Source organism: Sturnira hondurensis, unplaced genomic scaffold, assembly GCF_014824575.4.
Source record: "Sturnira hondurensis isolate 20B ecotype Veracruz unplaced genomic scaffold, ASM1482457v3 Scaffold0020489, whole genome shotgun sequence".
Taxonomy (NCBI): Eukaryota; Metazoa; Chordata; class Mammalia; order Chiroptera; family Phyllostomidae; genus Sturnira; species Sturnira hondurensis.
The window spans coordinates 4,497,964-4,522,859 of record NW_028093120.1 but is presented as its reverse complement, the minus strand read 5'-3'; the positions used below and the strand labels follow the sequence as shown (position 1 = coordinate 4,522,859).

Genomic DNA, 24,896 nt, shown 5'->3' with positions numbered 1-24,896 from the left:
CTAAAGATAGTTTATTCAATGAATGAGGTTGAGATAATTGGACAGATACATGTAGAAAAATGAAATAGACCACTTTCTTATGGCACACATAAGAATAAATTTAAAATGGACTAAAGACTTAAATGTGAGATCTGAAACCACAAAAATCATTGAAGAAAGCATTGAAGAAAGTAAATTCTTGGATGTTGCTTGTATCAATTTTATTTTTCTGATATATCTCCTCAAGTAAGAGAGAAAAAAGGAAAAAATAAACAACTGGATTTCATAAAACTAAAAAGTTTTTGCACTGCAGAGGAAACCATCAACCAAATAAAAAGGCAACCCACTGAATGGGAGAACATATTTTCTGATTCATCAAAAAAGGTTTAATATCTAAAATTTATAAAAATCTTATAAAACTCAACACCAAAAAAATCCAAACCCAATTTGAAAAATGGACAAAGAACCTGAATAGACACTTCTTCAAAGAGTATATACACATGTCCAATAGACATATGAAAAGATACTTAACATCACTAAATCTTAGAGAAATGTTCATTAAAACCACAATGAAATATCATCTCACACCTGTCAGAATGGCTATCATCCATAAATCAATAAACAAGTCTGCCAAGGATGTAAAGAAAGGGAAACACTTTCCTACTGTTGGTGAGAATGCAGATTAGTGCAGCCACTGTGGAAAGCAGTATAGAGACAACTAAAAAAATAAAAAATGGAACTGCCTTACCACCCAACATTTCCACATCTGGAAATTTATCTGAAGAAACACAAAACACTAATTCAAAAGAACATAAGCACCCCTATGTTCACTGCAATATTATTTGAAATCACTAAGATAAGAAAGCAACCCCTGTGTCCATCAGTAGATGAGTGGATAGAACAGTTATGGGACATTTACACAATGGAAAACTACTCGGCTGTAAAAAAGAAGAAAATTTTACCCTTTGTGACAGCATGGATAGACCTAGAGAACATTATAAATGAAATAAACAAGTCAGAGAAAGAAAGATACTATATGAATTCACTCATATGTGGAATTTAATGAACAAACTGAACTAACATGCAAAATAGAGACAGACTCATAGATAGAGAGCAGGATGATAGCACCTGGGGTTAGAGAGTGAAGGGACTGAGCAAAGAGGAAAAAGGACTCATGAACATGGTCAAGAGGGTGGTGAATGCCAGGGGGAGGAAATATAAGGGGGATAAGCAGTAATGAAAAACAATTAAAGTGTTAAAAATTTTACTCAATCTTATGTCTTTTGATTGGATCATGTGGTCCATTTACATTGAAAGATATGTACTTATTGATGTTGCGTTAATTATTTATTTATTTATTTATTTATTTATTTATAGATATTCCCTGTTCTTTTCTTCTCTTGGTCTCCTCATTTGTCACTTGATGTTTTTACTTTGTGTTATGTTTTAGTTCTTTTCTCCTAATTTTTGTATCTGTTGTAAGTTATTTGTTTGTGATTATAATATAATACACACATCTATCAAGTCATCTTCCTAGGGCAAGTGCAGGGCAGAGAAGAGTGGATCAGCCTGTGATAGATTTTCATCAATTTCCTTTCACATGCCCCCAGCTGGGGACCTGGCCTGAAGCCCAGGCATGTGCCCTGACCAGGAATCAAACTGGTGACCTTTCCATTTGTGGGATGACACTCAACCCACTGAGCCATATCATTCAGGGCTACTAAAGAACTATTATCATGGCTTTGCTTCATATCCTATTGAGAAGATGTGACTCTAAAAAAATAACTTGGTTCCAAAGAATTTAGAAGTGATATTGGGCCAGTGTTGAGCCTGGGCCCCAAGACAATTTAGCACTTTTTCTTTTAGCACCCTATCTAACCACAGTGTGTGCAAGCCAATGCTTACCTCTCGGATGATGAAACCCCATGTATCCAAAGCAGAGTAAGTTACATGGCCCAGTCAAAGACCAATATATGTCAATCCAGCGAAAAGTAACAAATCTACCCACCCAACTGACAACTGCTCATAGATTCACAAGGAACCTGATGACCCATAAACTCCTGACCAATCATAAATGTTTGTTTTAAGTTACTTAATTTTGTGGTGGTTTATTATAGAGCAACAATTAATACATTACCTTCATTAATATACTTACCCATTCAAAAATATTTATTACCTGTATATTATAGGTATATAATATAAGCACACACTGTATATTATAAGCACACACTATACTAAATGCCCCATATTTTGAGTGACTAAATATGATTACATACAATTTATTTACAGAGCAAAATGTAAGTAAAATATATACTGTTTTAACCATATGGAAAGGAAAACTAATTTAGGGAGCAGAGATATATTTAAAGAAAGAAGACAAGAACAAAAAGGTGAACTTTGTAAATGAAACATGTTTGTTGATTTGAGTTTTGGTTATTAACTAACTTGGTTTATCTATAGAGTATGTGAGAGTGAATAGTATTTCATCAGGCTAGAATATTTAATAATATTAATATTGATGATATATTAGTAAATATTTTATAAATAACTATGGCATATATATCAATCTATAGATATACATTTATGTCTAGTTTTATGTATAAGAAAAAAGCTTAAACCCAGGATATTTGTATAATGTTTACTTCCATATTATAAAACATTCATAACGTTATAGTGTACTATGATTTATTGATAAGCATTTGTAATAATTAATACAATTACTATTGAAATGGATAATAAGTCCTGACTAATGTGGCTCAGTGGACTGAGTGCTGGCCTGTAAACCAAAGGGTCACTGGTTTGATCGAAGTCAGGGCACAGGCCTGGGTTGCAGGCCAGGCCCCCAGTGGGTGGCGTGCAAGAGGCAACCACACATTGGTGTTTCTCTCCCTGTCTTGCTCCCTCACTTCCCTCTCTCTAAAAGTAAAAATAAATAAATAAATAAATAAATAAATAATACTAATAGTAAATGTAGCATTTACTAAATACTGCTTACACTATGCTACGTGTTTTAAAGGAATTATTTCATAACTCTGAGGAGATGACACTTCATTTACTGGCATGAAAAATGAGGTTTAGAGAGATAAACTTTTCCAGGTCTCACAGAATAAACTGGTGAAATGGCATTAGAAAAACACACATGCACACACGCATACAATATACATATTTAACTACGTTGTATTAGTTCTTTACTTATCCAATAATATCTAGAGCAAAATTGACAACACTATTATAAAAATCACAAAATGTAAGTAATTTGTTTTTTATATTTATAATATTTGCTTTAATTTACTAAACAGTTATTAATTATAAATTGAATGGTTATTATGTATTTAACTTTAGAAGCCTGATGATTGTTGAACCTAGAGGAAAAAATTTACAAAAACAAGACAGATTTGTAGTCTTTCTGCCCACTTGAATTGCTTTATACAGATTCTACAAGAATTACGATACTGAATTAAGAAATATGACAAATTGTACCTTATAAATTCAACACCTACCAAATTCCAAAGTTTTTTCTCTGTTAAAAGATACAAGTAATTCAGTATTAAAAATTTTATCACTGGCTGGTGTAGTTCAGTTGTTTGGAGCATCAGTTTGTAATCGAAAAGTCACAGGTTTGATTCTCTGTCAGGTCATGCGCCTGGGCTGTAGGATCAGTAGCTGGAATGGACACACAGGAGAGGCAACCAGACAACCAGTCCTTCTGCTATTACACTGATATTTCTTTCCCTCTCTCTCTCCTTTCCTTTTCTTCTGTCTAGTCAACAAGCATGAGCTTGGCCAATGTAGCTCAGTTGGCTGATCATGGGTTCAATTCCCTGTCAGTTTGGTTCCCCACTGGGTCACATACAAGAAGCAACCTATCAATGTTTATCTCTTCTCTTGCATTGATGTTTCCCTCTCTCTTTCTCTCCCTCTCTCTCTACAATCAATAAAATAAAATATTAAAAAATAATATTAACAAGCATGTTTTAGGTGAGAATAAAAGAAAATTAGCAAAGTTTTAGACAAGTTGGAAAATCTTACATGACTTTTAAAAATTTATTTAATTATTTTTCAAGTACAGTTTTCTGTCTATTACTCCCATCCCATCCCACACCCTGTGCTCCCCTCTTCCCTCACATTTCCAGCCTTCTTAGTTGTTGTCCATGTATCCTTTATATTTGTTCCCCTAAATCCCTCCCTTATTTCCCCTGAAATTCCTTCCCCTGTCCCCTTCTGGTCGCTGTCCCCCATTCTCTATTTCAGTGTCTTTGGTTATATTTTGCTTGCTTGTTTGTTTTGTTGTTTAGCTTCCTGTTAAAGGTGAGATTCAAAGAGCTCACAATGAGCTACCAGAAACTAGAAGGGAGCTACCAGAAACTAGAGGGGAGCTACAATGAACTCTCCGCAAACTATATCAACATGAAAAAGGAAATAGAAACTATCAGCAAAGGCCAAGAGGAAATGAAGAATACAATTTCTGAACTGAAGAACACAACAGAAGAAATGAAAAGCAGGATCGATGAGGCCGAAGATCAGATCAGCGAGTTGGAGGACACAATAGAAAGAATCTCCCAGAAAGAGCAAGAAAAGGAAAAGAGGCTCAGAAAGAATGAAGAGGGATTAAGAGAAATGCAAGACAATATGAAATGTAATAATATCAGAATAACAGGGATACCAGAAGGAGAAGAAGAAGAACAAAAGATAGAAAATCTATTTAAAAGGGTAATGATAGAAAATGTTCCTAATTTGATGAGAGAAAAAGTCACGCGAATCCAGGAATCACAGAGAGTCCCATTCAAGAGGAACCCAAAGAGGCCGGCTTAAATACACATCATCATTAAAATGTCAAAATTCCAAGACAAAGAGAGAATCTTAAAGGCAGCAAAGGAGAAAAAGGAAGTAACATGACTTTTTGAGATTAACTCACATTACCACGAGATCACAAATTCTATAAATAAATAAAATAATGTTAAAAATCTAGAATTGCTCTTTCTAAATTACAAAGAATCCAAAAGTAAATAGATAAATTACTTTATCTATACCATTGCCTAACAGAACTTTCTGTGATGATGAAATGTTTGATATCTGTAATGTCCAATGTTTCAGCCACTAGTCATATGAGCTATTGAGCAGTTAAAGTGTGGGTAGTGTTACTAAGAAGTTGCATTTATTTTATTTCAATTAATTTAAATGTAAGTAGAAATACCTATATGTAGCTAATGGTTAACAGAGTTATAAAAGATTAATTCTGAAAGGTAGCATATTTTTTTCCTCCAAAATTTATAGGAAACATAAATTATAGTGCTTTTTATACCAGTCAACATCAAAATCAATTAAAATGATAAATAATTATATGGCTTATAAGCTTTAAAAGTGATTTGACTATTCATAAAATCATGAAGCATAACTAGAATTAGATTTTATAAAGTATGGCTATTTTTTCAAATCCAGTCATGTTTATAAATTTCAGTAAATAAAAATACACCAAATGAATTAGAAAACTATCAATTATCTTAAATTCTCTTAAAAAGCATCAACATAGAATTTCAAACTAGAAAAAATTGGAGAAGTTTGGAAACAATTTATTTCTGCAGTACTCATGTGTGACATAACAGCTACAAAAGGCCAGATTTCTCTTCTCATTCAGATCTAGTTTCACTTTACATGGAAGCAGAAGAGAGACACACACCAGGAAGAAGTATAGATCAATACTTTTTACTTCCCACAAAAAGTGGTTCTGTACAGATAAAGTTAACACTTATCCTCATTTGGGGATACACTAGAGAAGAAGGTCTAGTATTCTCTGACATTTAACATTTTGCTTTAAGTGAACTTGCATTCTGTGGTGAGAATGGTCTACAAGGTGGGAAATAAATTTAATTTTGTTTTGTTTTTTCTAGAGAGGTTAAATGCACTTGAGTGAGTTGGGGGAATAAACTTACAAAGGTGGTAGACTTTATAACCTCCAAGCAAGAATCAGTTCAGAAGAAAGTCCTTATGTTTTCAGACTTTCCCCTTGCTATAACTAAGGAGACCGTTTTCAAACCTTCAAAACTCACAGATCTGACTCCAGGTTCCTCTTATTTCTGAAACCATTTCCTTTCCACACTACAGTACCCTTAGCTACAAAGGTAAGGAATTTCTCTTAGTGTAATTACTTTAATTTATACTGTGTAAATTTACATTGTGTGAAATATAAAATTATTTAGATGTGCTTTAAATGTCACTGAAAAAATCTAATATACATTCGACTTTCTCAGTATAAATATCTTCATCTGATTTCAACAGGAAATTTTATACGGAATATCATCTTCAAATATTGTTTTAAATTGTTTCGTCTTAGGCCAATAAAAACATAATCACTGACTGATAAGGGTCCACTAAGATATAGGTTTATTGACATTAATTTAAATTTTAATTGATTTGTGTTGGGAAATAAATATTTGTACTATTGAATATCTGTATATACACATCTATGCAAATATCAAATATCACCATTTAGTATTAAAGAAACTATTTGTTTCTACAGTTATTGATATGGCCTGTGTTCTTTATATTTGAATAAGATAAACTGTTACTTTAATGTAAGTCACATGGTACAGGTTAACTTCTAAGATTGTGTGCATTTCACCATAGTTTCTATATTATGTAAAAGAATATATGTGAATGAAAGAAAAGAAATGATTATAATCATATTTAAGTTGAGGTGAGATATAGTTAAGTTAAAATAGTATTTCTCTGGCATTAGAAGAGAGTTATAGGCTCTTAATGGCAAAATTTTTAAGGTGACAAATCAGTAAATTGTGATTTGCAGTTTAAATACTAAATTTATTGTTTGTGCAAAAAGGTTTTCACTGATTATGCCAAGCATAGCTATAGAGGCAGGATAGGGCAGCATTTAAAAGCAAGTCTTGTACAACCACCTTACCTGGCTTGGAATGTGATATAACCACTTTGTTGTGGGCCCTTGGGAAATATACTTAGGTTCTCTGTGATTCAGATATTATGGGTAAATGGACTAATAATAGAACCTGCATCATAAAATTGGAGTGAGAATTAAATAAGATCTCATGTATAAACCTTGAATGATGGACTGAAATTTTATAAGTAATACATGTTTTGTGTTAGTTTTAAAATATGAACAGAGCATCTTCAATGCATTTTGTTCAATGGCCCTTCACACTCTTCCACTTGAGTGTGAACTGTTACTTAGTGACTTGCTTCTAACAACAGAATGTGGTGGAAACGATCAAGTGTGACTTCCAAAAGTAGGTCATAAAACCCATTGAGTTCTTCCCCTCCCCTCCCCTCTCCTCTCTCTCTCTACCTCAAACTACAACTTTATTTTGATTTCTTGAAAGGACAGTGTGTATTTACTGCCTTCTTTGTTGACTCAATCCATGAAGTCTGACTTTTGCTCTCTGTACCACTCAAACTGCTGCTCTTGTTTAGATTGCCAATGAATACTTTCTGGTCCCCATATTAAATGACATCACTGATCACCCCTTTGTGCAGTTCTCACTTCCTTTAGCTTTTTTATCATCATTCTTTGCTGGTTCTCCTTATGCTATCTGCCCATAGGTTCCCAGTTGATTTCACCAGTAATTCTTCCCCTGTCAAATTCTAAAAAGTTAACTTCTTCCAGGAAACCATTCTTGCCTCTCTTTTACTCAATAGAGGGAAATTTTCATCTTTGGGGGGAACATGGAGTCATTATAAAATGTCACTAAAACAAGAAGACTTCTAGTCCATTGTTCTTAGTAATGTGGAAAGAGCACTGATATTGGAGTTAGGAAGCCTGTGTTTATACCGGTTGCATGGCTTTTTAAAAAAGTGCATTCATTCCCTTTCTCACTTCACTTAATGCAATACCTTCTAGGTCCATTTATGTTGTTTTAAACGACAAGATTTCATTCTTTCTTATGCATGTGTAATATTCCATTGTACATATGTACATATCCATTCATCTATTGATGGACATAGATTGCTTCCATATCATGGATATTATAAATAATATTGCAAGGAACATAGGAGGGGCATATGTCTTTTTTAATGTTTTGGATTTCTTTGGATAAATACGCAGAAGTAGAATCATGGGGTCATATGATAGTTCTACTTTTTAAATTTTTTGAGAACCTCCATACTGTTTTCCATAGTGGCAACATTAATTTATAATCCCACCAACCATGCATGAGTGTTCCCCTTTCTCTACATCTTCACCAATACTTGTTTTTTTAATGTATTCTATTGATTATGCTATTGCAGTTGTCCCATTACCTCCTTCACTTCCATCCACCCTGCACACCCCCTTCCACCCATATTTCCCCCTCTTTTACTTCATGTCCATGCGTCATACATATAAATTCTTTAGCTTTTACATTTTCCATACTATCCTTACCCTCCCCCATCTATTTTCTACCTACCATCTATGCGACTTATTCTAAGTATTTTTCCCCCTCTCTCTTCCTCCCACTCCCCTGTTGCTAACCCTCCATGTGATCTCCATATCTGTGGTTCTGTATCTGTTCTAGTTGTTTTCTTAGTTTGTTTTTGCTTTTTTCTAGGTTCAGTTGTTGACAAACGTGAGTTTGTTGTCATTCTACTATACATGTTTTAGTCTTCTTTTTTTTAGATAATCCCATTTAACATTTCATAATAAGGGCTTGGTGATGATGAACTCCTTTAACTTCACCTGATCCGAGAAGCACTTTATCTGTCATTCCACTCTAAATGAAAGCTTTGCTGGATAGAGCAATCTTGGATATATGTCCTTGCCTTTCATGACTTGGAATATTTCTTTCCAGCCTCTTCTTGCCTGTAAGGTCTCTTTTAAGAAATCGGCTGATAGTCTGATGGGAACACCTTTGTAGGTAACTGCCTCCTTGTCTCTTGCTGCTTTTAGGATTCTCTCCTTAATTTTAAACTTGGGTATTGTAATTATGTTGTGCCTTAGTGTGTTCCTCCTTGGGTCCAACTTCTTTGGGGACTCTCTGAGCTTCCTGGACTTCCTGTAAATCTATTTCTTTTGCCAGATTGGGGAAGTTCTCCATTATTATTTGTTCAAATACCTTTTCCACTTGTTGCTCTTTCTCTTCTCCTTCTAGTACCCCTATAATTGGTATGTTGGAATGTTTAAAGATATCCTGGAGGTTTCTAAGCCTCTCCTCAGTTTTCTGAGTTCTTGTTTCTTCATTCTTTTCTGATAGGCTGTTTCTTTCTTTCTTCTGGTCCACATTGTTGATTTGAGTCCCAGTTTCCTTCCCATCACTATTGGTTCCCTGTACATTTTCCTTCATTTCACTTATTTAGTCTTCATTTTTTCATCTAATTTGCAACCAAATTCAACCAATTCTGTGATCATCCTGATCACCAGTATTTTGAACTGTGTATCTGATAGGTTGACTATCTCTTCACTGCTTAGTTGTATTTTTTCTGGAGATTTGATCTGTTCTTTCATTTGGACCGTTTTTTTTTTGTCTTGAGCACCTGTTATATAGTGAGGGGCAGAGCCTTAGTTGTTCACCAGGGCAAGTCAACCTAGTCACTGGGTTGTGATGCTGTATGTGAGGAAGGGGTTCAAGAAGGAACAATGGCACTTGCTTCACTCTGTGCTTGATTTCAGTCACTTCTGCCACTTCCTCCAAGCAAACTGGGCCTTTCTGGTGCTGATCCCCATGTAGGAGGGCTTGTGTGTGTTCTAGGACCCTGTGTGTCTCTCCAACAAACTCTCCTGTGAGGCTGGGGTTCCTCCTGCTGACTCCTCAACCTCCACAGGTGTTTTTAATTAGTGTTCTGAAGCTTTATCTCCATGGGCTGGGACCCTGGGTTGTGGGGTCTGTCTTGTTTTGCCTGGTTTATCTGTGCACAAATGTGGGACCACCCGATCTGCTAGCTGCCCTGTGCTCTGTGCCCCTCCACAGAGCTGTCTTTCTGGGTCCACCTGCTAATGCCCTGAGCACAGGGGGTCTGCCAACCACTGCTCTTTTTGCCTGGCAACTTCTTCTGCCCAGCCAGCCAACTCCACCTCTCCTACTGGTCTGGATGAATGTGTGTACTATAACTTCTTGGTTGTTGGACTTCCATACCGTTCAATTTTCTGTCAGTACTGCTTGTTTTTGTTTCTAAATTGTTGCTGCCCCTATTTTGGTTGTGTGAGGAGGCACAGTATGTCTACCTATGCCTCTATCTTGACCAGAAGTCCCACCTTTCTTTCTTGTGTTAATCATTCTGGGGAAGCTGCTGCTGTAGTCTTAGAATACTGCATGAGCCCAAGGAAAAGGCCACGAGCCCTCCTGAGGACCATCAGTGAGAACTGAAGGTCACATGGAGACAGCCACGGGGGCAAGCCCTCTTGGAAGTGGAGCTTCAGTTCCAATTGTCTTTGGGCTCACTTCAGCCCCAGCGAACAAATTAACTAAAACTTCATGAGAATCCCTTTGTCAGACATACATAAGTCTGTCCCAACTAAATACCCTCAGAAAATGTGAAATAATAAATATATGCTGTTTTAGTCTGCTAAATTTGGGGGTAATTTGTTACCCCAAATTAGGTAACTAACACAAGCCATAGTCATTCTTAGAGAGTCTAAAGTGCACTTTAAACATTATTATAAAGTGAATAAATTTTGTTAATGTCTGCTTTCATATCCTAGAAATGCAACTGTTTCTGGTGTATTGTAACAATGAAAAGTAGAACTAACATTTGTTGGGTGAAAACATTAACATTAACATAATACTGACTAAAATACACTATTTTATTTATCAAATCTATTTTTAACAGAATAAATATTAAAATTAAATATATTTTGTTAATATTTTATATCATTTTAGCCAAGTACTTAATTGCTCTCAGTTAGGAACTAAGTCTGAGTAAATTGTTTTTAATGCCATAAGATACAAGTAACTTTACTGCAACATAAAGCACTTTTTGTATATAATAACATAAGTAATTTTAGGTATAGATAATATAAAACTCTGTTCATTTAGCCAGTTTTATACACTCATTCAATCACTCATCTAGAAAATACCATGATCCAAACTCAGATCCCTATACTCAAGATGTAATGGTGATGACAAATTGGTCCCTTGCCTCATATGGTGCATAGTCTACAGGAGTGTGACAGCCACAACTCTGTTTGTAACATTACACTACCTTTTATGAGATCACAGCCATTGTGTTGAATAGGAAAGTGCACTATGTGCAGAGTCCTGTAAAGATAATTAATACAAGATTAATTATCTTTATAATTAATATATTATAATTAATATATCCTATATCTTAGGATATAATCCCAGCAGTTGAATTGCTGGATGAAAAGGCAGTTCCATTTTTAGTTTTTTGAGGAAATTCCATACTGTTTTCCACAGTGGCTGCACCAGTCTGCAATCCCACCAACAGTGCACTAGGGTTCCCTTTCCCCCACAACCTCTCCAACATTTGTTTGTTGTTTTGTTTATAATGGCCATTCTCAACGGTGTGAGGTAGTATCTCATTGTGGTATTTATTTGCATCTCTCTGATAGCTAGTGGTATTGAGCATCTTTTCATATGTCTCTGGATCCTCTGTATGTCCTCCTTAGAGAAGTGTCTGTTCAAGTCTTTTGCCCATTTTTTAATTGGGTTGCTTGTCTTCTTAGAGTGGAGTCATGTAAGTTCTTTATATATTTTGGAGATTAAACTTTGTCTGAGGTATCATGGGAAAATGTGTTTTCCCATAGAGTTGGTTCTCTTTTCATTTTAATACTGTTTTCTTTAGCCATGCAGAAGCTTTTTATTTTGATGAGATTCCAATAGTTTAATCTTTCCTGTACATCCCATGCCCTACGGGACATATCAGTAAAAATATTGCTGCACAGAATACCTGAGATGTTCCTGCCTATATTCTCCTCTAGGATTTTAATGGTGTCATGACTTACATTTGAACAACAATAAAAAATAAAAATAGCCCTAGCTGGTGTAGCTCAGTGGATTGAGCGCGGGTCTGTGAACCACACAATCACGGTTCAATTCCCAGTCAGGGCACATGCCTGGGTTGCAGGCCAGTTCCCGGCAGGGGACACACCAGAGGCAACCATACATTGATATTTCTCTCTCTCTACTTCCTTTCTCCTCTAAAAATAACTAAATAAAATCTTCAAAAAATAAAATAAAAATAAAAACAAAAATTCTAAAAAGATAAGTAATACAGTAGATGGACAAAGCCACAGTGGTTTCATTGATACCATCTATCAGACTGAATTTAGATTTAGTATTATTTCGTTTTAAGTATATACAAGACAGCTTATAAGCATAATACTAGAAATGCTGGGAGAGGCTCTATGCTTCTAAATTCTTATGTATTTTCACCTTAGTGAATAAAATCCTATTGATAGAAAAATTGTTTGTTCCAAAAGTTAACATGAATCTTGATAGTGTAGGGGAAATTCTTATGTAGACTTATATTTATACCCCAGAGAAAAGACTAACCTTAATACATTAAGAGTGCTAACTCTGAAAAGGAGCAAAGAAGAGGATAGATTAAGGATACTGTCTTACTGAAGTGCCCAGGGTTAGGTTACCTCTAGTAAGAAGGTACTGAAAAAAGTGTTTAATTTATAATTTTTCAGAATCATAATGGAGAGGAGAGCTGACCTTACATTGAAAGACTGTGTAAATTAATTTGGAAGGATTGTTTTGAACACATCCTCTTATTGATAAAAATATTTTAAATTCCTAATCTAATACCTTATTAAAACTACCAATATATATGTATTATTAAACAAACACATTACAAAATGTAATATATATTTAAAGCACAGTAGGTCATTTAGAGGCCTGGAAGCAAAGGAGTGAATCAGTGCAAAAAGCTAAAGCAAATGATTGGCAAGTATAGAGATTGAGAAAAATGTATATAAACCTTAAAGAGTTATTATATGTAATGCTAGTCTAAAACATTGAATAATTTATTTATCAAGTTTATTTTTTCTTATGCATTTCTCACCAGATTATTTCAGAAGAAATGTAGACAAACTACCCAATACATTTGCTTATTTTAAATTCTAATTCTTGTATGCTTTTTTGATCTAAAAAACATGTTAAAAATAATCCTCCTATAAGAGTTTATATTACTTTCCTGATATATCTACAATTATATATAAATGTAATAAATATTTTATATTTCAAATATTATAGTATTTTCAATATACCAAAAGGTTTTGGTACCAAAGGGAATTTTGACCAATGAAAATTCAGTCAATCTTTGTTAATATGAGGGTGTATCTGGACATAAAGTTAGATTCCTACACTTACTAAGAGAAAACTAAAATGGGTTTAAGAAATACCTTCCTTCTTTAAATACAAGATCTCTAGTTTGAAATATGTCTTTTTAGGAGAAAGACTGCGTTGTATAAGTAGTTCAGTGTTAAATGGCAAGTAAAAAACTGATCAACTCTCTTAAGTACCCAATTTTTCAACATTTGTATTAATAGTTTGCTTTCCTTCTTTCTCACAGTTAAAAAAATCAGGGAATGTAAATAAAATTTCTGGTTTATATCATCAAAATGATGTCATATAGCTTAAATATGAGAGATTGTGGTTGATTATTTTATTAAAGAATGAGAGACAAGCAGGTTTAACAAAGGACATGTAGCACACCTCTAGCATGGATGGAAATAGGGCTGCAGCACCAAGCAGCTCACTGGTGCTCAACGCAGAGCGGTGCTTTGGCACTATGACAGGATGATTAACTTTGACAGGTTAAATTAACACAAACATAAAACAGAGGAAATCTATCCTTGCTTGTCTCTCTGCCAGGAAATACAAGCTTGTAATTGCTGTGATCTAGCTCTTCAGCATAAAACCGCCCAGATGCTTACATCAAGAGACTGATTTTGCAGAGCAAGACTATTCTGATTTTAGGGTCGTTGGAGATTAGCATCCTTTTCACGAGAGAACTTTCTCTTAAATTTTATACAGGTCAGATGTAGGTGCAAATAAATGCCAAGGCCTGTCAAAACATATACTTCAAAAAGAATTAAATAAACATTAAACCAATGCTGCAAAAGAAAAATTAGCCACTAAAGACCCTTATTTTTTAACCACATACATTAAAGACATTGGGTAGATCTAACCATATAGTGTTTTATACATATAATTTTCAAATATATTTGATGTGTATTGACTTAATCATCTTTCATTAATTGTATATACTACAAAATATTTTTATTGTTTAAAACAGTCTTTATTTATATACTACAAAATATTTTGAGTTCCATATTAAATATGCTATAACTCTCTTCTTTACATACAACAAATAAATAAATACATTGCAAAAGGCCTTTGCAAGGCAAAATTGCAGAACAATGATGGTCTTTTAAAATATTTTTCAATGACTTGTCGTAATAATTTTCAATTGCCCTGAAAATAGTCATGGAACTGATTATAATTCTTGAAAACAGTTTTGATTTGCTTGTTCTCAGCTTTGTTTTTCTAGATTCTCCACCTCCTCGATTCTGCTCTCCGGCCCCAAGTATTGTTGTCTAGGCACTTTTCTTTGAGGCTGACAGTTAGTCTTCGCTCTGGGTTTACTGCACTGTCCTCAACACATCACATGCACTATGTCTTTTAATCCCATGATAATTTAGTTGATGAAATTGAAGGTCAGAGGGATTAAAGAATTTGCATAAAACCCAATATCTAGAAAACAGCAGAGTAAAGGTTTAATCCCGGGATTATCAGACACTTTAGTTAGGTGAGAAATATTGCTGCTATGTGTACACCCATGCTCTCGGTTCGATTTGCACCCGTACAAAACTGGGCCTTTTGCATCTGCCTCTACATTTTAAACCAGAGAGGCTTCAACTAGAGCAACCACACCTACCTTTTCTTTGGAAGACATGTTTTAGGTATAAAAATGCTAGAATTTAGAATAGAAAAAAACCTACATAAGAATTCTTTCTCTGATGCACAGTGATAGCATGTATGTTTTAGTTGTACAGAATTACACTTAAGGAGTTCTTGATGTGACTATAAATGTAAATTTCATAATATGAGGCTTGAGGCTTCATTAATATAACAACAGTGGACTGGGTGGTGCACGAGCGCGTGTGCGTGTGTGTGTGTGTGTGTGTGTGTGTAATAGAGAGAATGAGTAATATCTGTTGCTCACAGGTAAGTTCATATAATTTAGTGTTTCATTACATAAGAATGTTTATGAAAGTGATCTGCAGAAATGAATGCTAATTCATTTATTAATGTTTTCCACTGCTTTTATGGGCAGCTGGCAGTGATTTTATGGCCTTTCATCATAAAGAAGATGGAAGCTATTTAAATGTTTTAATTGTTGGGTTTAGAAACAGATTTGCTTTTATCAGATCAATATTGCTTTGACTGAGTATCAACTAAGCCAACAAGGCTCTACTATTGAATGATGGAATAAATGGGTTTAATTACATTTCATCCTCTAGTTTACATAATGAGGAAGAAGGATCAGAGTTATATTTTTGAAGGGCAGATGGATTGTAATTTAGAAACCAAAATAATTAATCCTTACAAAAATTCAATTTTTCATTAAAGGCACAAAATCAAAATTGCATTTTCTGTTTCCTATTCTATATAATTCTCAGAATATTTCCACCATTTACTTTTGTTTTATGTAAAAAATACCAGTAAACACATGGATATACGTTTCATTGTTATAAGTAGTTGGAAATTTGGTTTATCTGTAATTAACTTGATTTAGGATTTCTGTTCTAGATAACCAACATGTTATCTCGGGTCTCGTTAGTTGGCTTCTTGTTATCAGTGTTACATCCTCTCAATTCTTCTCATGATGCTACCAGATAAGGTTCTGGGATATAAGTCTTATCCATACTCCCATTTCCTAATAAAGCCTTCCAATTTTCTCCAGTACTCATAGAATATGGCTCAGATTTTTCTTAGTATTGAATACTAGACATCTTTAAATCATATTGTCCCTAGTCCTAGATGTTACACAATGAACAAACTGAAGCTCTGTGAGAATACCATAGAGCTCGTTTTCTTTCTTTCTGTTTTTTGGCAGTGGCTCATTTTCCTGTTTTTTTTTTTTTTCCTGCTGAGATGTTTATTCCCAACACATTTGTCAGGCAAAGTATTATTTATTCATCAAGAAATAGTTCAAACACCATCTTTTTTTAAACTTACTTCCACCTCTGTCCACCTTTAGTCACCAATCCTCCATGTTCTTTGTGTATTGCATATTTATACCATATAGTACATCATTTCCTATTTTCATGCATTTTGCATCATTGCTATTCAAATTCAACGATGGGCAGTACTCAAGAGTAGCCTTGTTAACCTTGTGTTCATCTTTCCATCATTTTGTCAAACTTAAAACCTAGTATCTAACATACTTGCAATAGCTGCTTTCTGAACAAATGTTCTTTTATTGTTATTTTAAAGCTTTCTTCATCAATGGCTACTAAACTGTTTCACAAAGGAAAAAATGGGAAGTACTATTGTCCTATTAACAGATAATTTGTTCTGCAAGATACAAACATTTTAATTCAAATGTGAGTGGGGTGGGAGTGGAGCAAACTAGAAAAATTCCTCCAAACTTACTAAAAAGGTAACAAATTTAAACAGGAGTTTATTTTCAACATTAGGGAGGGAAAACCCTTAAAATGCAAATATTTCAACTTCTTTCTGCAAGGAGGTTTCTGCAATACCTCTAATCATTTTGCCTGGAGTTTTAATCATTTCAATTTTTCCAATGTGCTGTCTTCCCCAGTATTATTGTCTTTAGGCTACATTATGCATTAAACCGAGTAATTAGAGTGCCGACAATAGGACCATGGTCCACAATTAGCTTTCAATATTATCATCCTGTTTCTAGTGGCAAAGCAATAATGAATTCATACGCCCTTGCTAAATACCTATTAAAATAAATGATTCAGTAAAAATGATATTTAGACTCAGTTCTTCAATTTGAAAAATCTCCCCCCTATTTTACATTTTTATGAGAGACATGAAAGTTTTAAGTATTTACCTTAATTCATTTAAGCTCCTTAAATACATTTATTCAATGATTTTGCTTCCATTGTCTACTTTAGTAGTTAACATTAATAATTTTTGCAATAAACTTTCACTCCACTTAAGGCTTTGTAATGGCATAAAACTGATAATAATTTTCCAATTAATATCACTACTTACCAAGTCATGTTAAAATTTAACATTCCCCAAATGAAGAAAATTTAATATACATTTTCTAGGAAAAAGAAACAAAAATAGCATATTTTGTTTTATGTAGAAATTGTCATTGGGCACTGTATTTTACCCACAGGAAAATGATTCCTTATTCCATAATGAATATATGCAATCTTAAAAAATAATGGTAAGAGAGGGTTTTTAATGCTTTAGTTTTAGATATAATTTTTTCTTATAAAATTCTGAAACCCTTCAGTACTTTACATAGGTAGGTTTCTCCAAAGATTGTTTTAATGGTATCATTACTATATCATGCTGTGTATAATTTGCATATTTTTGCCCCAATTTTTGAGGGAAGAGTAAAGATGCACATTATACATAGGCATTACCTGAAAAACCTTGTATCTCTTCTTATGTTTTGTAATTATTTGTCACATAAAATGGCTTGTATCATAATATGTTGAAAAATAAATGTTAAAACTCCTTTATAATAAAACAAGTATCTAAATATGAACAGATAAAATGAAATAAAAAAATCAAAATAACATATTTTTTTCTTGAAAGGTTGGGCCAAAACATGGGTGCACATTATACAGACTAAATAAAATCCATCCTCTTCAAGTTGTATCACTGTGAAGTGGGGCAATATGTCTTCTTTTATCTCTGTCTTGCTTTTAGAATTTACTCTGTTCCAGTGCCCAGTGAATTCTCAGCACCCCAAAATAAGGGCAAGAGAGTGGTAGTAAAGAGTAAAGTGGGTCACATACATGGTCACAGACAAAGATTTGACTTTTGGTGATGGGCACACAATGCAATATAAAGATCATGTATCATACACATATTCACTTGAAACCTATATAATCCTATGAACCAGTGTCACCCGCCAAAATTTAATTAAAAATGCAGCACCTCACAAAATCATTTATCAATTGTAGCCAAACTTTCTAACCCTGTATTTCTCATAATGCCTATATACTATAGATTAATTTATTGCAGAATTTGTTTCCTAAAAGTATATTTAATTAATTTCAATAAGATGAGAGGATGTTTAAATATAAAACAAAACATTTAAAAGGTCGAACAATGTCCAAACAAAGTTTACCTATAAATCATTGAACCTATAAATTCTAACCTAACCTACTTAGGAAGATAAGCAGAATAATTAATGTCTCGTATAACATTTAGAATAAACATTGTCCTTTATAATCCATAGTTAGAGAAATCTATATCAACTAAGCAAGAGTTACACTATTTAAAAATTGGAGATTGGAATTAGGGTGTATTTTTATTTAAATACATAACTGATAATTTTGCCTTTTAATTCCTGCATTCTCAAGGAGAAAGCTCAATATAATTCTATTAAGAAAATATAATCAGAGCTATAAACAGAAAATCAAATAAGGTATAAATAAATATACATCAATTAGGTGATTTAGCTTATCCTTTTAACCTCAAGTGTGTATAAGACTGTTGCTTTGAATAACAACTAAAATAGCATTTGGCTACATTTTATAAGGGAAATATAATTATTTTTCTTTTCTTTTTTTCCCTTAAAGCAAGATCTTTACGCTTATATTTGTACAATTTTCCTAGATGTTCATAGCATAATGGGTGTTATTAAAGAATTGATTTCACAGATAAGTTAATTAGATACAATTGAGTTCTTCAGAACACACTTAGGTTCACTATATAAAACATACTTATATAAAACATGAGGTGTATTAGTGTAATGTTTCTAAACCCTGTTTTTAGATTATAAATAAAACTTGCAGACAGTTAAGTTCAACTGGCACACAAAATCATATAGCTTTTTAGAAAGATGTAACACAGCTCCCCATGACAAAGGTAAGGAATAGAGAAGAAAGGCATTTTCAGCAGTTATGCTTCCTAGTGACGTATGACATAGAAAAATCTCAGCTATGAAAAGGAACAGAAAGTGCATAAATGCCATCACATATATCTCTCCACCCCCCAAATTACTTCACAACATTGAGAAATTAGAATTACTAATATGTTTTCAAGGTGCTTTTTAAGATATATGATAGACTTTTTACTAATTTAATGTTAGTTAAGGATCAGTGGCTGGTGCATTTTATGTAGTCAGATCCATAGCATCCAATAAAATCCATTCTGGGCCAGAGAGAAAAATGAGAGGTATAATCCATTATTCATCTATCCTTCCTTATTTAACACGTTTCCCCTGAAGAAGTGTTCATGAAGAATCAACAGTAAGGTAGCACCATGCTTAGTGTTACAAGAGCAAGAAAATAAATGTAAGCTTGTTTGAAAAATAATATAAATGGAGCCCCTTCAAAATTGAGTTGGAGCTGGCATTTCAGAGGAATTGCCTTGCCCGTCTTACTCCTTAAATGTTTGGAATGTTTGGACTGGGAAAAGTAAGCTTTGGATTGGGCTAAACCACACATTTTTAAAAACAACTGTTTGCTAAATTAATAAGAATGCACACATCCTCACTATTCCACTGAAAACGAAAGACATTCTTTAGAATTACCACCACCTTATATTGCTGGAGAATAATTTAGCTTGCCATCTATAGAAATGTCTTCTTTGGTTTACCAATAGAATCCCCTTTCTTTTAGTCATGTAATTATTTCCCTTCCCTTTCTTATAAATACCCTTTACCTTCATGTCTTAATCAAAAGATGGTTTGGGTTTCTGCCTGAATTAGTGCTTTCCAGAATTGCTATGCTTTGTAGGGGACCAGTTTGTTTAAGTCTGGCAAGTGTGACTCAGCTCTGTATGGAAAACCTACACAAGTGAAGTGGTGGGCAGGAGCCAGACCTTCAAATCGAGTTTTCCCGTGGGAATCAGGCCTAGAAAATGCATACAGATTGTTATGGCTTGCTCTTGCTAAAACTCCATCACCCTGGTCTAAAAAAACAAATGTGTATTGTCTATCTTTAAGGTAATATCCAAAGCCTATATGAGTTTTCCCAAGGACAGAGCTAATCAGCTCATGGTCATTCCTCTCTGCATGTTATTTTCATTTCCTTGATTGTACCTAAAATGTGGACAATGATATTCTATGTAATAGATAGTAAATCTTTCTCTGGTGTAAGACCCCAGGAAAACAATGAAAGCCTGTCTAGGCAAGGGTCGGGGTGCTCCCCTCTGGAGGGAGTGGCCATAGACACTCTCCCCTTGAGAGAGTAGTCGTGCCTATTCGCTTTTTCTCCACAGGATTGTTGTTGCCTGTGCATTCATTCTCATCATCAGCCACAACAGGCGGACTCTGCTGGCCAAGGTCTGCCACAATGCTTTTTTATTGCAAAACAATGCTTGTTGCGTCTTATTCTATCTATCCTTTTATTTTTAGGTTAATATTGGTTATACTCAACTACCTCAACTCTAAAGAAATGCATAAAGAATTTTAAGCAATAGTATTTATTTTAATATTTCTAATTGAAGGTGGATCCAAAAACAGAGCAGAGTAAAACAATTTCAAATAAATGGTATAAAGTTCATTCGGTATTCATTTACAGTGCTGCCATTCATATGTATGTACATGGTGAGCTACAAAAGAGAAAAGGAAAAAAGAAACAAAAAGGACAATTATTGCTTGAAAATTTAGTTTTAGTCTTACCTCAAACAGATTGTACTGAGAGATTTCTACCACAAATAATGTGTCACGATAAAATTATATACTTCAGAGTGGCCAATCTACATGTAGCTAGCACAGAACAATGCCAAATTCAAATACACCGGCCACCTCACCTATGAAGGGAAACAGATTATTTCACCCTAATACATGTCTCTTTGGTATAAGGATTATTTTAAACTAATTATTTTTAAGAAACAGGAGAATCTGTAAAAGCCAGGTAGAAGTTTTCCCTCCAAAAGAGACATTGTACTTATAAGGAAAATCTCCATTTGTAAGGAGAGGAGGATGACTAGGTCTCTAGAAAGGTTTTATCCAGGAAGAAGACGAGTAACTTCTCTCTTCTTCACTGCAACTGTTCCGTAGTTGGTTTTGCCTGATAACCTTCCGTAACTGGCTTCCTTCCCTTCCTTAAATATCTTCTTTTGTCTTTAGCTGAAGATGGTGGAGTGGTCCATTTGGGGGGTATTACTCAGTTTTCCTGGATATTTCCCATGTATATGGATGGTATACATGGTATTAAACTTTTGTTAGATTTCCTTTTCCATTTTTAAAAAAAATTACAGGTAGGAGGGTTCTCCCTCAAGAATCTAGAAGGGTAAAGAGAAAATTATTCTTCCCATACCTGTCTACAGAGAAAATAGTTATTTTGCTGATAATTCTGAAAATAACACTTCAGAACTGACACACTTGTATGATTCAACTTCAAGGAAGTCTTAAAATAGGAATTTCTTTATTTTATATAAAATGGCTTAGTAAAATGTTTTAACAAGCATTATGGCAACAGCATTTATCTTTAGCCCAAAGATTGTAATGGTTTATTATTATATTTCCTCATGTGATGTTTTGGAGGTTACTGACAGTTATCAGTACCATTTAGATTAAATATAGATTCATTTAACTATTAAAGCATTAAATTTATAACTGTTAACATGTATCTATCATGTATTATAGCTTCAATGATAAAAATTAAAGAAATAATATATATTTCAACACAGTAAATCCAATAGACATTGCCTATTAAATTAAAATTTCTACTTTGCTGCTATTATAAATGTATTGTCTGCATTACACACTTTAATAAAATTACAAGCATATCAAGAATTGCATATCATAAATTAATTCTACTACTCAATTCAACTTTATTATTGCTTATTATTTTATCTAAGATTCATAGAACATGTTATATATAATGTTCCTTAAGTTCCTTTCTTTAGTATTTAAGAATACTAAATATTTAATATTTCTGTATTATTAGTTTACTTCTAAATATTTCAGAACTTTCAATATGCACTTTTTGGCTAATTATATTTTTTCTGATTAAATACAATGGTACAGTAGGTTTGAAGATAAATAGAAGCTTCAATAATTAAAAAAGGTGTTATTTCTATAATCTTAATCTCTAAATCTTGCTTTTAACGATGAATTCAGTTGAGTAACTACAAATTCTTGTATACTATAACTCAACTGAGTAAAAGAAATAACTACTTCCTGTTTGTGATAAGTTTGAAATTTCTAGTCAGTGATTTTGTGTTTACATAACATTTGTAGTTTTCAAAGTGCCAACATAGGCCCATTGATACTAAAAAAATCATATGATAGACTTTATTCTTATTTTATAGACAGTTAAACTGGTTGAGATTGCTCAAGAACATATAGTTAGTAATTGTGAATATGTAAGTAGAACCCTCATGATCACCCACTAATAACATATTCCTTCCTACACACTGATTCCCTAAAAAGCTCTAAATATGGAGTAAGGTTTTTTTAAAAAAAAAACATATATATAAAACTTGTATTAAGTGTTGAGACAAAACAGTTTTATTTGGTAATATCTACAAAGAGATAAAAGAATTTACTTTTAATTAGGTGATAATCGATTAAGAAAATCTGAGAGACATTTACATTCAAAAGTTACTATTATAGTGTTAATTTTATCCTTTTATATGTTACCAATAAACATCTAGGAGTAGAAATATTTTCTCCATTTTCACAAAGCTTTAAAGCTTTAACAAGAAAGATATTGGACATATGTGAAGATTACTGTATAAACTTATTTGAGGATCAAAAAACAAGGTATGAGTAAATGGAAATCCATTCTATACTTTTATATTCTTTTTTAAAATACCTGAAACTTAAAAATATTAATATTTCCAAGACCAATATACACCTAGAGGGCAATTAATACACACATTACATTCTGTGCATGTACAAGATAATTAAATCTTCATGCATGAAATATTAATATAAGTGCAAGAAAACCTAGACACTATGTTTACAATAATGGGAACCCCAGATGCTATAAAAGAGCCACATTTAATTATATGGAAATTTCAAACATTTGCATGATGCAAAATGCCAACAGCAAATTCAATAAAATAGAAGTAAATCTAGAAAATATTTTTATTTCTAGTATCAGACAAAGGATTAATATTTATATTATACAAAAAAGAATTATAAGATGACAAGAAAAAGAAAAAAACATAAGGAAAAGTTGATCAAAGGATATAAATAGTCTATACAGCAACAAATCCAAAGTGCCAAAAATTATGAAAAGATGCTCAAGTTTACTAGTAACATAGCAAACAAAAATTGTGACAGTAATGAGATGTATTATGCACCAGTAGTCTGTAAGAAGTAAACAAATCGATAACTTGTGTTGTTCTCAGAAATGGAAAGTGAAGGGTACCGGCATTCAATGTTACCAGAATTGTGAGATGTTATACTAATTTCAAAAGCAATTTTAGAAACATATTAAGTTTTAGAATGTACGTATTACACAGAACACACAGAGACACATATATTCCTCTCAACCAAGAGTTTTTATCCTTGGAATCCATTCCATGGAAATAAAAGTACAATAGTTCAGAGAGAAAACATGTAGAAATAAAGAATGCCCACCAAGAAACATGTTACTTGACTATGTCATATGCTTAGTATGTAGGTAATTAGAGCTATTTCAGCTCACTCACACTGCAGATAAGTATAAAGTAATCAAGATACAAATAAAATATATTTTCTAATTTTTAAAGAAAATACTAAAGTTCACAAAACTAGCATCTATATCCTAATATTAGTGTCTATGTACAACCATGTATGTTTATAACAGTTATGAGTACAAGCACAGAGGAAAAACACTAAATTGGCAACATGGAAAATAAGTGTCATGTATACAAAAAAGCCTGGTTATGTGATTAAATTTATTACATATATTGAAATACAGTCATACCTTGGTAGTCATCAACTTCAGAACTTGTGAAACCCTATACTTGTCACATTTTGACAAGAAAAAATGTTTCAGCACTCGATGCTTCTTGGGACCTGTACCACTTGCTACTTGTATGAGTCACAGTGTGGCCCCACAAGAGAAAATGCTTCATTGTTTGATACTCATTGGTGTTGGCACGCATTACAAATTCTAGAAAGAATTAATGACGAGTACCGATGTACCACTGTATGTGTATGGCTATGTATTTTGGGTTTTTATGGCAAATGCAATAGCATAAACATTATATTTAATGTATACATATGTATATACATTCCATAATATGAGGTCTGTCCTGAAAGTATCTAGCCATGTAATATGAAATATAGAGCCATTTATTGAAGAAGATACAAATACAAGAAACATTACACATAGGACAATGATGCCTCAGTTCCCTTCAAAGTAAGCATCTTAGGACCTCACACAGTTCACCTAGCATCATTGGTAACAGTTTAAATCAAGTCATTAACAACCACGGAATGGTGTTCATTCTCTATAGTAGCAGAAGCCACAGAACAAATTCTGCCATGACACGTTATGCCAAATTTCTGCATCAATATCTCAGACAGTAGTTTTTGGAATCCCCAGATCTGCTTCTATTTCTCACACTGTCAGCTGCCAGTCTTTGTTGATTGCAGCCTGTACACATTCAACATTCTCAGTTGTTCTGCTTTTTGCAGGCCTTCCAGAACATGGATCACTTTCAACAGATTCTCAACCATCTTTGAAGTGCTTGTGCCACACTTTTATTTGTGCTTCACTCATTACATCATTGCCAAAGACCTTCCGAATCATCCCAGTAAGTTTCTGCAGAGGATGTTTAAACTCAATGCAAATTTTGATGCAGACTCATTGCTGTACTCTCTCAGTCATTTTGAATATG

The 24,896-nt window shown here is 33.5% G+C and overlaps 1 long non-coding RNA gene across 1 annotated transcript in view; it reads right to left on the bottom strand.

Annotated features, from left to right (window-relative positions):
* Positions 1-24,896, bottom strand: part of LOC118975681 (uncharacterized) — a 539,098-nt gene that overhangs the window by 279,409 nt on the left and 234,793 nt on the right. The window lies entirely within an intron of this gene.